A 15,866-nucleotide genomic window follows, 5' to 3' on the forward strand; every position below is an offset into this window, starting at 1 on the left:
GAACAACTGCAAGACTGGCGTAATATGTCTTTTTTTCATAGCAGAAACCTGGCAATCTGAAAGTAGCACCTTTTTGGATGACCTCGGTTGGTTCAGTGCTGCGGCACACTCCCTACCAGTGTTTTTGTCGTGGTTCGCTAAAAACTATGTTACGTTTCTTTTATAATATCTTCAAAGTGGTATGCCGTTTTGTGATTCTTTCTGCAGTTTTGTGGTGCTATCGCGTTCAACTGCGAATGCAGGCTTTAGTCTCTCAATTGAAATGTTGGCGGGACTTTGATGTGGATATTGGAAATGTGATAATCTAGTCATCCAATATGTCATGAGACTCCAAATACCGTGGTTCCAGGGATTTTAGCTTTTAGCCAATTCGTGGGCCATCGACTAATCGAAACAAATGGTAGTCTGACAGGGCAATGTTTGATAAATATAGCGGGTGGGATAATACCTTCCAGCAGAGTTTCCTGGACCACTTTTGCGACATGCGGCCTTGCGTGATCGTGTTCGAAATAACCTTGTCGTGTCTGTCCTTCCATTATGGCCGTTTTTCTTGCAGCGCCTGGTTCAGAGGCAATAGTTGCCGCTGGTACAGATCTGCCGTCACCGTTTGACCAGGTTTCAAGATCTCGTCATGGATTACTTTTTTTCCTGTCCTACCAAATGCGTGGATATTCCTCTTTGGCTGGGATGTTGATGATTGGCCTCGTGAAACTCATAATTTTTTCCGCTTTAGATTGTCGTAGTAGATACAATTTTTGTCACCCGTTACAATCCGATGTAGGAACTGCTTTCTTCCAATTGATGCCGCAGCCATTTCCTTTCCTTTTAAACCGTTCCCATGGCTTTTAGGCGGTCAGCAAGCTTTTGTTGCGTTTGACAGAACTCTGCATCCAAAACTGCTTGCAATTTTACAACACGGTACACTTGTTGACTCAAAGAAATAGAGTCAACTAGGTTAGATACCCGATATATAGGCCTTTCGGCCGGATTACAAAGATAGCATGAAATCGATTTCAGCTTTTTTTTTGCTTCAAATTTTTCTCTGATAGAATCGTGTACGTTCAGCAAAAGGTTATACAGTGGTGGGGCTTCAATGGACTACTGAATGGTTATTTCACGGTGGTCGGTGCGGCGATTTTGTGACGTTGATGGATTTTCGCAGAATGTTATCGTAGTCTGCGATGTGTGTAATCATATAGATGCCATATTTGGATATTCGAAGAATCTGTCCTGACATTGCAAAAGGTGAAGTATGATCCTTATACCGGATCGAAAAACCTCTACAAGTCATTACAAATTCAAATGTATAGACAGAGTTTGTTGCTTGGTTTGGTTAGGTTTACAAACGCTTGCATTTGATCGGATCGAGTGTCAATTTTTTGGAACAAATCAAAGGGAATTTGCTTCTTTGCTCAAAACACACTAATGCACTTGCAAGCGTATGGCAAGGTTTGTAGAGGTTGTGCGGCAAGTGCCAGGCGTGTAAATATTATGTCCACGAGGAGATTTGAATGCGCTAGAAAGTCAGCGCCTATAATGGATGCCTCGATATTGACGATAATAAATTATTATTTCAAGGATTTTCTAGATTAATTTCCAGTTGGTTTTCGGTGTAATTAGTTACCTTCGATTGGACTATCAAATAAAGGTTGAGATCGCTTGTTACAAGTATATGTTTGATATACTTACTGGGATAATGCAAATGATCAATCCGCGGTCAGTAAGGACGCGAAAATTGTTATATTTGTGATATTTGGTGATGTTATTTTCTTGAAATGCCGTAGTAATTAGTTTTCCAATATCTTGAAAGTGAAGCAATACAGAACGACATATGCGATATTGTGGTTTTAAGAATGAATTTCTGAAAGTTTTGACAGCTGCAGTAAGTTCTGTTATATACCTTTGGAGCTTAGCGAAGCGTTTGGTTTGGTTGTCGTTCGAAGCAGCCAAATCTTCCTAGAATCTGGAATATAATCCGTGCAAGCTGGTTAAGTTTGACCAAAGAATGAGAGAATATATTTTATGCTTGTTGATATTCTTTTCATTTAAAGCGGGAACAATATCTCCTCTGTAATGCCTGAGGCAGCTATTTGCCTCAATGTTCTCAACAGTTGTGTGCACTTTTTGTTGTCCATATCCAGTTTCCGGATAGCTGAGTGGTTAGAGCACAAGGCTGTCGTACGGCGGGTCGCGGTTCAAATCTCACTGGTGGCAGTGGAATTTGTATCGTGATTTGACGTCGGATACCAGTCGACTCAGCTGTGAATGACTACCTGAGTCAAATCAGGGTAATAATCTCGGGCGAGCGCAATGCTGACCACATTGCCTCCTACAGTATACTGTAGTGTACCGTTACGGTCTTGAATGAAGTTCTCTAACACATTTCAAGGCCCTGATTCAATATGGATTGTTGCGTCAACGATTATTATTATTATATCCAGTTTCGTTAGCAGCTTGTTCGTCGTGGAGTCCATAAAAATTTGATTGAACTATTTTTAAGCACGTGATGTTCTTGCTTATTGCAAGCGGTTTGCGCACTAAGGCAGACACTTTTAAGAGGATTTCCACATCAAGTGCTGTGATAACGGTGCGTGTTGTCCATGATATTTGATTTTTGATTATAAAATTGCGCCTGTATGTGGAAAAACCACTTGTCAAGAGTACTCCCCCAAAAGGACGGTGATTTAAATGTGTGTTCCTTTACTGCTGCATCTGACAGATTGTCCCTCCGCGTCGGACGTACAAAGAGAGAGGTGCAAAATGTGGACCGGTGATCGCAGATTGACTGCTCAACTACGTATCGTCACTGTCACTCGATGTTTGGCGGGTCTCAGTTTGATGGTTAAGTCGTCGGGTAATTTCAGAAATTGTTACTATGCATATGACTCTTATTTCTCACGTCGGAGTCACTATTTATGGACTAATATATGAATCACTTTATTTAATATATTTATCTTTTTGGTATCAGATCAACTCAAACATGGCTCTAGATTGCGACTGATGTCGTTCTTCTGATTAAAATAGCGATTCAGTGCTGGTAGCGATACCATCTATATTTCAGGCCCGAAACTGACTGACTATCCTAGTATTTGCCATAAATTTTTCGATAAGTGTTGTTTCTTTGCTATAGTATCGTCGTTTCTAAGGATTTGTGTAAAACACAATTTTATAAAAATTGGTCCTTTGTCTCTCTGCCTGTCTGTCTGGCACACGCACTTTTCTCAGAAACGGCTGTACCGGTTGACACGAAATTTCGTGAGAAGATTGGAACTGTGAATCCTCACGCGCTCACGCATGCAGCGAGTAACATCGTTCTACATTGAGTTTGGGAAGGGGGGTATATGCAGGCGAGGGATGTAAAATTTTTTGTTCATTGAATCTATGGCGTATCAAATGAAAGTTTCGATTATTACTTCCCGAGGCCTTAGTTTTGACATTAATCGCAAAGGGAGAGTGTGCAAGGGCTGGGAAGTGATAACTTATTTGCCGAGTTTGACGGAGCCATTTTCAGAAACTAACCAAATGAAAAATCTGGAAAATTCACGAAGCTCCTACATGGTGTTCATGGTTGTCTTCCGTAGCTATATCTGTTCAAATTAAGTAAATGACTTTATATTATTATATTTTTTGGAAACTGAATTGAAAGTTGATCTTAAAATCATAAAATGCAGTAATATGCACTAAAGTAAGTGAGCACTCTTACATGTTAAATGCATATACATTGCAAACCACTTGCAAATGGAACAGTTTAACACTCCAATGTTCTTGCACAAGAGTTGTACAAAACTTTCCATGCCTGAAGCGCTCAGCTTCCGGTTTCGACTTTTTTTCTGTAAATTTTCATAATTTTTGTTTGGTCATATTCAATCTTTAATGCCGCTTCAGTTCTAATAATATCTCGTGTTGCAGTTATTAGTTAATAAATGAGTTCATTCCTGACGCCGTGATGTTTGAGTTCGTTGAGCGTCCACCACTCAACCTTGTTGATCCGGGTTCAAATTGCGATCGACATATGTAAATGTTTGTGCTTGCACAGGATTATGTGTGATGACTATGAATGTTTGACGCATTGAAAGATAACAATAGAAGGAAAAGACTGTGGGGACCCCCTATAATCGATAGAGTTAACAGTAGGCACTATAAGTTATTTAAGTGGGAGATAACGTTAATTCCTGTAAAACAAGGAACAATTTTGTAATTTTTGTTTGTTTGATAAAAATTGATTGATTAAAAATTAAAAAATATTAACAAATTTGAAAAAAAAGCTCTTCATCGTCACCTCGTAAATTATGCACAGAAATAGTGTTGGAAACGTGAGTTGTGGCGAAAACGTTTTGAAGCTTTGAACAATGAAAAATTTGGAATAAAACCTTCATACGCAAGTTTTATTGGCTTAGCTCACACTGAATCAGCGATAAAAGATGTTGATATCATTCATGATGTCTAAGGCACCTTTTTACTCCTATCTATGACGAATCCTGCCTTCTTCAGTCTGTTCTTCAGCTCCCGGATAAGCTCGGCTTATCACACCCATTGGGAGATTTTTTTAAATATGTTGGTTTGAATTCTCTCTCTCTCTCTCTTAGATCTTCATAGATAGTCTTGATGGCATCCAAAACATCCTTGCAAAGAGCACTACACATAGATTTAAACGAATCCAATCCATTAGCAGCTGCAACTTTTCACGAATCCGCGGTGAGTTGTGTATGAGGCGTGGTTGCTTACATCGCTGTATTTTCCTTAGTTTTGCTCCGATTCATCTGAAATTTTCTAGCAATATTCTTGAAAGATTCACCATTCAGAAAATCAAATAAAAAGATGCAAAAAAGTTTAAAAGCGTTATCCCGCCCATTTGTTTCAGTGTTCCTGGCAACTTTTCGACAATAGATCCCATACATGTGTCATGGCGATTGCCAAGCCTCACAATATTAATTTTTCTTATTTAAAAGCCTCATTTGAACCAATCGTCCATGTTCATTCATGATAAACTACATTTTTTGTTTACCACCACTATTCAAAACTTTCGACAACAGAATTCAAAAGAGTCAAATGTTCAGACACTTAAAGTTTATTCCCGAATATTCTCCCTGAAATGGTGTCGGTTATGAATCATTATCAGCCCGTTCCCTATCAGCGCAACTGGTACCATGGATATTATAAATGCATTTATTACATTTCATAGAGAAAAAGTCAAGTGGACCAAATTCTACAATTGCTTTAAGTAAGCATACTAGAAAAACGAAAGGTGCTCCGTATTTTCGAAGGGTGATATTCATTTGGAGATAATGGCGGAAGGATTTAATTGTAACAAGTTTTTTCCTCATAATTTACAACCCTCTATTCTATATATCAACGGAACTTCATGTGAGAGGCTCTACAAAGTTCAAAATCCTGTATAAAATTGTGGCATTCCCCTTTTCCTGCAACAGCATGAAAACCTTTTGCATTTGCCTTGACAGAAGATTCACTGCTATTACTTCAATAAGGATTTAGTGAAGAGGTCGTTGTTTGTATAATGAACAACGAACATTGCAAATAAAAACACACATCGAAGTCAATAAAAATGTCCTTTAGGATCTCTTCAAGTACGGTAATAACAAGGGAATCTACAGAGACGAAGTAGAATACAAGAACCCAATACACATAAGCTAAAATACACTCCTGCTGGTTTTCGAACGAGAGAATTACATTGTTCCCAACCTCGGAGACCTATTAGAGAGACACGTATCGTATATACACATATGGTGACATATTTAATGTGTGCACCACCCTATATAGCCATCCAGCCAGCAAACAGAGTGCCACGGTGCCTCCAAACAGAACTATACATTCTGCGGGTGGATAAGACACTTTTTCCACCGAACCCGCCACATCAACCTCCATCATATGGACCCAATGCGATATGCACTAGTGTATCTTGACTATGTCTAACGTTCTCGAGAATCGATTACAAATATAACAGCAGTAACCATGTTTAGTGAAAAACCTACTTTTTCCCATCGCTTCTGTCTGTTGGGCTTTCGTTTGACTTTGACTCGTGGATTCTTTTTCCCTCCCAGCTCTTCACCTACCCAAGTGCCAAAGTAGAAGCACGAGGCAGTACACAAGCGAATTGGAGAGGACCAAGCAAGCAAACTGAACCACAAAGCTTTCCTGCTAAACACGGCAGCCGCATGGGAAAGACCCCGCAAATAAATATGGAGTAGTTGGTGTTGGTGCTGTTCATTGGAGAATAATAGAAAATTGATATCGCATGAAATGCTGTTAGTGGCTGAGCTGCTAATTGATAACATGAATATCACATAAATTTCAAATATTCCGCCTGAGTGGCTTCAGCCGAAAGTGTGGAGGAAGCCATAGTCAGCCCCCCTGATTTCGACTGTTCACCTCCGATTTGGCTGTCTAAGGTAATCATGTCAGTTTCGATTTGTTACTTACTTGACTCCCTTTATTTTGTACCTTCAATGATAACTTTTTTAAAACATTTTGGAATTGGTAACACAATTTTCTCCCACGGCATGAGTTTTTTCTCACAGCGCACCCGGGACCGAATCCAACTGCCAACCATCAGCATAATATTAAAGCGTTATGAAAACTTGTGTGGCTCGAAACTCGTGCACTTTATATCATGGCAGAACCACAAATGGTGTTTGCTCGCATACATGTTTATATGTGAAAGCGTTGGAATGGCTTACGATTTTATTCAAGTAACTTTCTGACAAATTAATTCAGTCCAGAAGCGAAGTCCGAGGTAGCAATCCCTTGTGTAATTCTGTAATGGGAACTTATCGCTTTTAATATTGTTTTGGGTTTTTTCAGAATGGAAGTCATTTTATAATCTCCATCGAACCCATTTGGGTTAAATTTTGGCTAATGTCTAAGATTAGGCTGGCGCTTTGTAGCCCACCTGGGTAGTTAGTTTAGAAGGCACCTGATATCAGTCGAGAAACATGAAACGAAATGCAACAGTATGCAGTCTTCCAGGCGTTAAATACAGTTCCCTGCCCTCTACATGGTGGTCCGATTTTGTCCCCTATTTCTACCTTACCCCGTCAATATCAATTGCAAGAAAATTATCTTGAATAAATAACGAAACGAGGATAAACTCTCTATCATAAGCCTCACGAACCATCGATAAAATATGATAAAAATCAACAATTTATTTCCGGATGAACTATAACGAATCGATTGAAAGCATTCCCGACGTATGGCTGTCTCTCGTCTCAACAATAATGACTACAATGCACAATAAACATACCATTGACTGCCGAGAAAGCGAAACAAGAAGGAAACATGAAATACACAACTCACAGTATCAAGTAACATCAATTGAATCCTGGCCACGAACAGCACGTTGGTATGATGATAATAATGGGCATGTGTATGTGGGAGGAAATTTCAATCGAGAAGTATCGAAAAGCACTCGAGGGTAGATTGTGTCAACTGAATAAAGCACATTTAGTGGTTCCACTGTCGTAGCATTCCCGTGCTGCGTAACACAGAGCAAGGACATCCTCCAAATTGAATTACTTCCCGTTTTTTGATGAATATAAGTAACGAGGACAATGACAGTGACCATGAGATTCGATGCGAATTGACGGGAAAGTGATATCACAGTTCATGGAATTTTGGATCATGTTCGGTAATGTGTCGTTCACATACTTTTGCTTGTGATGGGAGGAACTTCAGTGGGTTTGCGGTAAATGGAAACTAATTAGAGGCATAATGTTGATGGGAGATTGGATAATTCAATTTGATACAGTTCACTGACAGGCAGTTAAACTGTTTATAGTATGTTAAAAATTGTTTGTGATATGCAAATTGGGCTTGAACTTGAGGTATTGTCTAGTAATTTAAAAAGTAGGAGCCTAATTAATGGATTCCAAATCGACAACTAACAGAATCTCGAAAGGAATTAACGATGGCCAATGTATAAAATAAAACGACAATGATAGGGATTTCTATATACTATATACACAGCTATTCACAGAGAAACACTGGATTCATTCCTGGATCTAGAAAAGGCGTTTGACCATGTCAGAGGAACTCGCTCTACCGCAACACAAAAAGTAAAGTTCGAAGTGTGAGAGATATATTAAAACCGCTTCGTGTTTCTATCGGTGTTTTTGTTATGGTCAATGCCACGAGGGACATCCAATGTACAGCCTCACAAAGCACGGTCTGCGATAAGATCTGAACAAAACAGAATTTTTGGTGCCCTGCCTGGTTATTGCCAGTGGTCTGCCGAGAACTGAAAGATTTCAGGATCAATGCTATCAACTAGCGGTAAACTACCCGCATCAATGCAACTTGGATGGGGTACTTTTGTGCGCATTATTGTACGTCTTAAATCCAAAATCTACGGTAGTGTGATCTACTCCGTCGCCTTCAATGGTTCCGAGTGCTGGCCAACTATCAGAGGCAATGAACGCTACATCGCGGTAATAGAGACCAAGATGTTGCTTTGGATCAATGGTTTAACATGCTGTGATCACATCCGAAATGAGGTATGGTGTTGCACCCCTCGTGGAAAAATTGGCAAGAGAGGTGTCTTCGATAGTATGGTCATGGTCATTCATGCTGATGAGAACACTTGTTAAAATTGTCGTTGAGAAACGACCAAAAGGCGTCCACACAATGATGGTTGATAGACTATATGGTAATTTGAGGGCCTCTCGATTCTACTAGAACCAAACTAGCCGACCCCGCGTCTGAACAAAGAAGATCATCTGCAAAAGTGAAACTGAACAGGTGGTCCGATTCAAAAATGACTTTAACACGTTGTCTTGTATCTTTTGAATCATCTGTTATTCAAGTAAGCCGCTTTTACGCCTGATACTCTTGGCCCAACGAAATGTAATCTTGATAATTGACGTACTCTACAAATGCGCCAGCCCATTGCAGTATAGTTTGAACTGTCACGATGAAATGGTCAGGCAAATAAAACTGTATTACTACTAGTTTCCATAAGTATGGAGTAGAAACTGCTCGTAATTCTGATTTAGCAAAGCCGTTGAATATTATGAAAATGTCAATGACCATAAAAAAGACGGCCAGACTCACGCACCAATCACAATTTTGTCCGAAAACAAAAAGTCTTGTCGTATAATTTAAAAAAAAAATGGAAAATCCTATCTGTTTACCTGTTATAAAAAAATTCTGTTTAATGACGAAAAAGTAAGTCAATGAAATGGTGCCAAGAATTCAACCAGTGATAGCTTGGCGATGAGTATCCTCCTCCTTTTTGTGAAGAGAGTGTTAAAATAGGATCACAAAAACTATCAGTGAGATGTCAGGCGATGACGGCTTTACGGTTTCTTACCAGGGCAGTCCCTGGTGTCAGACCCTTACAAATTAAATTTGTACTCGTCAGAGACGATAACTCGTCTCTAATTATGCATTGTCCAACCACTTTGTTCCAATATTTAATTCAGGCTTTTTCGTCGCATAAGCTCCATTGGCATCGATTTTTTAGGTAATCTCTATTAGCTCTATAATTGAGAGCAGGTGCGAATCTGTTTTGTAAAGATGTTTGTAACAGCGACCATTTGTTCCGGCGCATAATATAGGCTACTCTATTCCGATCTAAACTACCTCCGTGACGTATCTTTTTTTTTAATTTAAATGAACATTCAATTCCTCTGTTTATTCCTCCAGTACTATACCTTTAATTACGTTAAGCAAGATTTCCTTGTAGGAATTCTCCATAGTTTGAATGGCTTGGGGTAATATTGGACCTTGTGGCCCACTGATGCCTTCTAAACTTTGGCAACAATCTTAGTGATTGTGTAAAACCGTTTATCTTGATGTTCACATTACGACTCGTCTTCAATTCAGACATTTTTTTTCCTATATATGCAAAGTATTTTCCGGTTTAGTTATAAGCTTTGCCGAATTACTTCATAAGACCCAACTCGGAAGGTGAAAGAAAAAATATTTTTTTTGTAGACACTTTGCTGTCCTATGAGAAAACATGAGAATGATAAGTTTAGCCAAGTCACTTATTGATGTTCCTAAGCAATTGATGTTGAACCATATTTGTTTCCATTATGTATGAAAGCTCAAACTTCACCTTGAGCTGTCAATAAATAAGGGCCAAAAATCAGGAAAATAGAATCATTTTTCCATCGATTTCGTTGCAGAATATGCAATTAAAGTTTCTTTTTGAGAGAAGAAAAAGGGTAAACCCTTTGCTCTTGTACGCTGGGAGGATATTTAGGTTGGGAAGTTAGCAATTCAGAAACGTTTTTGACAGGTTAAGGTCTCTGGCGAGGTCGCTTAATTCATCCCGATGCAAATATTCTGAAATCGTGATCATCAGTTTCAAAAATATAACTTTCCGAAAAATTTATTTAAAGATTTTGAAAAAAAAAACCAAAATATTAATAAAGACATTAACCATTAATTTGAAATTCATAAAGTTCTGCTCAATATTCATTGAGAAATTTTGCTCCCTGTTTATTGCATCGTCTGCTCTACTCCTGGTGAATTTTACCCCTTTTTGTAGCTTCACTCATTCATCATTCCTGGCAATTAATTCGTTGCGATATGTAGACTTGAGTTCCACACGATTGTAGCTATAGCTCTAATGCCATGAATTCATTTAGTGATCCCCGATTGAAGATAATTGAATAACCAATTTCGAAAAGGGAAGTTTTTCTTCTATTGTTTTATGACGCCCTCTAAAACCTCTCAAATAAATGAAACTTAATTTAAAGAAAAATTTACACATCATTACGCACCATTGCTTTTATGGTTTGACAGACGTGAAGTTTTTTGTCTCTCCTGAAAAATTTTAAAAATTCAAAATGAACCCCTTTCGAAACTGACGTTGTAACAATACCGCCAAATAACTGTTCGAAAGCTCGTTACTGTTCTATCTATGACTTCCTCAAGTAAATTATCCGATTAATGTTCCGCATAAATTAGGGTGGTAACTTTCAAAGTTGATGGATTAATTGAACCCCGTTTGATTTGGTCTCCAGGGTGCTCATTACTTTTCCTTGACTCTACTTGTACTGGCTATATATAGAAATCGACCTTTTAGTTCAATAAAATAATCGCCAAGCTGTAGAATTTAATTTAATCAACTCCTGATGGCGTTATCCGTTAGTTGGCACCTTCTTTTTTTCCAATACTATTTTAATGTTTTTTTTACATTTGGGAGTTCCTATGTTCTCTTTGTTTACCACAATATGAGCGTAAGGGTAAGCAGCAACAATCAAAATAATGATACGATTTCCAGCTTTATGGAAAATTTTGACAGTCAATTTTCACTGGATCATTTAGCAACTCCGAGCGGTCTTATTTTCTTTGACTTTGTTGCGTTTCTGAGTGAAATTATGCGGTGTTTCCAACGATTAATTAATTGAAGTCATAAAAACTTGTTGTTTCTTTTTCGTTGGTGTGGATATTTATTCTTGCAAATACCGATATTAAGTTGTTAGCACTGATGAAGGGAACAAGTGGTTCCCGAAATATCGGTATTTGCAAGAATAAATATCCACACCAACGAAAAAGAAACAACAAGTTTTTATTACTTCAATTTGCTGCTTTGCTCTGGCAGACGGATTCGCATCGTGTTGATTCATGTAATGTAAATGGGCAGTACCAATCTCAGCAATTTTAGAAGTTGCTTTACTTCGGTGTTGAGATTATCGGAATGTGATCCCAGTAATAATGCAAATTAGGAGTAATCATGAAAGAGAAGCAAGAGAAGATGAAGAAAGGAAGACATTTATCCCTCTCCTTGGCTCCCCGTATGGGATTGTTGATCCTGGCAACAAATAAGATAAAGGCGGTGACAAGGCAATAGACTTGGTCCTCTCGGTTAAAGTAAATAAAATATTTATTCCCTAGAAGGGCGTAGGCATTTTTTGATGTTTTATTACGTATCATCGCGTTTGGTCAACTTCTAGAATAATAATCCGTTTCTTTTTTAAGTTCTGATCTTCTCAACTACTTGTCTGGAGTGAGAAGAACGTTTAACTTACCTTAGTAGATTATTCAGAAAAAATGTAATTAAACTAGAATCAATTGAAAGGCCATGCTGCCACTTCCATGTCCAGGGCATATTTTTCCTCTTCTCCTATTAGAATCCTTGTCTCTCGAACTCTGGTCTCAGTTTGTTTTCTCAAACATTTGTACAGCCCTCCCTAACATCTATAAGGGGGAAATGGATATCATAATAACTGCACCCAACAGAGGTCCTGGAGATGAATCAACGACAAATGATCTTCACAATCACCTGAAGCAAGTTATCATTGATTCGCCCACAAACATACTTGACCTCAGCCACAAAAAAAGTCGGTTCGACGATGAGTGTAAGTTAGCAACGGACCGGAAGAACGCTGCCTACCGGAAAATGCTCCATACTCAAAGAAAGCGGGCACGGACATTTCCCACGAACTCCGTCGAGTGGAGAAGCGACAGACGGAAAAAGGAAGCCTGGGAGAACCAACAGGTCTATGAACTTAACAAGCAACTATATCATGCGCGGAAGTTTTACCAACAAGTCAGCAGGATGAAGCCTTATACACCTCGATTCACATCCTGCCGAGACAAAGAATTTTAATTCCCGGGTATTTTGATGAACTGCTCAGCAACCAAAATATCGCCGAAAGGTCCCTCCAACTGAAGGTACTTGTCGTACTGCCACCACCAAGCATAGAAGAAACAGTCCGTGCAATTCATCGGCGATTAGTCGCCAGGAGCCGATGAAATTACAGCTGAATTGATTAAATATGGAGGCGACCAAGTCCACCAAACGGTTCATCAACTTATGGTCAAAGTGTGGGGCAGCGAATCAATGCCTGACGACTACCAACGAAGCTTTACCTGTTCCATACATAAGAAAAGGGATATTACGCAATTATGCTAGGTTGCGCCTCAAACCACCACGCGCCATTGCATGGAGTAGCCGACAATGCAATTGTCGCCCCCCCCTTAATGTGTAATGTGTGACAAAGCGAAACATTATCAAAATTGGTTCATTCTCCGTGGCACGCACACGAACAATTTGATGGCAAGGTTAGAACTGTGCATTCACAGGCATGCAGTGAATGACATCGTTCTACATTCTGCGTAGGAGGAAGAGGTCCACTAAGTGCAGATAGAACTGCAATCATATTGAAATGAATAGTCTGACTTACATAATGCATTGCGAACAATCCGATTTTCGACTTGTTTGCTATATAAGACCTATTTGGCATCATCTATGAAAATTATTAAATATTTAGATTTTTACAAAGATTCGGTACGCATTGGTCCACAGATGCCCGTATCAATAATTTCTAGCTCATCAGTCTTCCGGTCGGATAATTTGCTGAAGAATGGCATTCATCTTGGCTGTAATGCAAATTTCGAAGATATTGCTCCTATAGTGTTTTCCTCCTTTATTCTCAGGATTGTTCTTGTGAAGTCCTTGTAGTTGAAATGGCTTATAAGACGGTGATCGACTCTCGTTTGGCTGAAATACGTGAGATTTATCGTTTCTCGGACCTTCGCATCTTGTGACCTGGGTATAATACAGAACTTTGTCTGTTCAGCTTACTGAGAACAATCTGCTCGGATCCCCGTTCATGACACTCATAAAGTTTTCGTTAAAGACTAACTAACAAGATATTAAGGCGCAGACCAGATACTCTAAGCGCATCATCTGATGAAATCGTTTTCTTTTCCTTTAACCATCTTGTTTTGTATTAGTTTTAATGGGATCTTGTTCGCCAAGCTTACTAACTTTCGTTACTGTCGGGAAAGCGTGCGTCATTGCATATGTACTTTATGCATTCGCTATGCAGACACCACAATTCTCCACGATAGATTCTTCAAAGTGAAATGTTCCCAAAATTGGTTCCTGCTGAGTGCGTCCAGAACTCAGAGTTGCACCAGGAGGATAGCTAACTGTTGATATCGTTATTCTTCCAGATTACCTAAGTGAAATTTGCATCCTCCAAACCTTATTGACACGAAATTGGGTGGACATACGTGGATTATGAAGTCCCACCCATATAGTGAAAGACATGATTTTATCTGGAATTTAAGGCGAGTGGGTGTGACTTATTTTCTCTGAATATAGCCGTGTTAGATGTGAAACAAAACGTTTCGATTAGTAGTTTACGAAACACCTTTCAGATTTGACATTAGTTGCCAAGCATAAGTGTGGAGGATCAAAAAATGCAAATTTGAAATAAGACAGGACCCATTTTCAGAAATGACTCGACCAAATTGGCAAAATATCATGAAAGTTGCCCTATATATGCCCCTAGGCCTCAAAATATATTCCATATCGATTTCTGTTCGAGTAAAGCTAACAGTATATTACCGTATTATCGAATTTCACTAGAAAATACCTCTTCAATTTATCCTAGGACTACAGCACAAAATATAGCATAGTGTTGGGGAGTTTCAAGGGAATCGTACTAGTTTTAACAAAGTTTACTTTGGCCTAAGACAGCATAGAATGTCAATACCAGATTAAGGTGATATAATAAATTCATTGTACTGTATGCTATACTACTAACTGCTTTCAAATGGAATTGATGTGTAGCGAAATATCCAGACATATGAAACACAAAACCTTTCATTCCTGAAGCGTTGAACTTCTGCTTTCATTTATTTCAATAACTTTGAGCCGAAGTGCCTCGACTGTCAGCAAGATTTTTCTGGGTTCAATGATGCATCTGAAATTCGTATAATTTTTGAACAGGGTGTCGAGGAATTTCAAAAGATCTATTTACTGTAGGGTACGCTATTTGATTAATTAGCATTTGACTTAAGGGAGTCATCCCGTTTTTTAGCTTTTTAAAAAAAAAATTTTCTGAAGAACTGGATAAAGATACAAATACGATACCACCACCATAGATTTGATAATATCTTGAGCGTTCATAGTAATTTTTCCAGCCCGATCCCATTGTCCATTGTTGAAATACAGAGCAATTTATACACCCATCTCCAAAAAAAGGTGTTTTTCTGCCGCCACGCCGTGTTAAACTTTTTTTTTGTGAATTTTGGTGTTTTTTCACGGCTTCTTCAATGAATAAAAAAAACTACTGAGTAAATCACAATTATCCTAGTTTGCGGACCTTAGAAATATGTTCTGAATAAGTCGTGAAAATTTCAAAAAATTTGGTTGGATAGATTTTGGGCTATGGTGGCAACCGATTTTCAATATGCAGTTTCGAGAAAAAGTAGAATGCGATTTTTAGAAATAAAATCGTAACTGATCATTAATCTGCTATACGTAATCCATAAACCTTAGGTTTCTTGAAGAAATTCATCTACACCCTTGGCTTCAATTCTTACCCTTTTAGCGAAGTCATTCGAACGTCATTCCGACCGATAAATACGAACTTTATTATGGCGATCAAAATAAATCTGGCATGTGACTTATCACGTGTTTTACACTATATTTTCCGAACGACTCCGAATATCAAAAAATCACTTTACCCATATATTCTGCACTATATCTAGATACAATTCGATTCCGCAGATCCGACGGGATGACCCCCTTAAGACTACAATTCTAGTAATTATTGTCATAATTGAGTTCATTCATACCTCATGATCTATTGTTTTCTCAACTCTGGCTTCATCAGAATTTTGGAAGTTTCTAGACCTGCAAGGGTTTTAGATTTGACAAATGTTGATTTCTTATATTAATACCAGCAAGGGCAACAACGTTTGGGTTTGGTTAAATTAGTATCAAATAGTATCAAGTCGCAAACAGTTGGTAACCGAATTCACAATTGATTGAGTTGAGAGCTAGATGAGTTGTTTAATAGTTTTTGTGAAATTCCCAAATTTTAGGGTGATTTTTCATGAGGATTCAACAATTAAAAGATGATAGAGATATCCTAAATTACTGA

General features: G+C 38.5%; 1 protein-coding gene across 4 annotated transcripts in view; it reads left to right on the forward strand.

Moving 5' to 3' along the window:
- LOC119650588 (AF4/FMR2 family member lilli) overlaps positions 1–15,866 on the forward strand; it is a 93,398-nt gene that overhangs the window by 52,876 nt on the left and 24,656 nt on the right. The window lies entirely within an intron of this gene.

This window comes from Hermetia illucens, chromosome 3 (assembly GCF_905115235.1).
Source record: "Hermetia illucens chromosome 3, iHerIll2.2.curated.20191125, whole genome shotgun sequence".
In the NCBI taxonomy this organism is placed as follows: domain Eukaryota; kingdom Metazoa; phylum Arthropoda; class Insecta; order Diptera; family Stratiomyidae; genus Hermetia; species Hermetia illucens.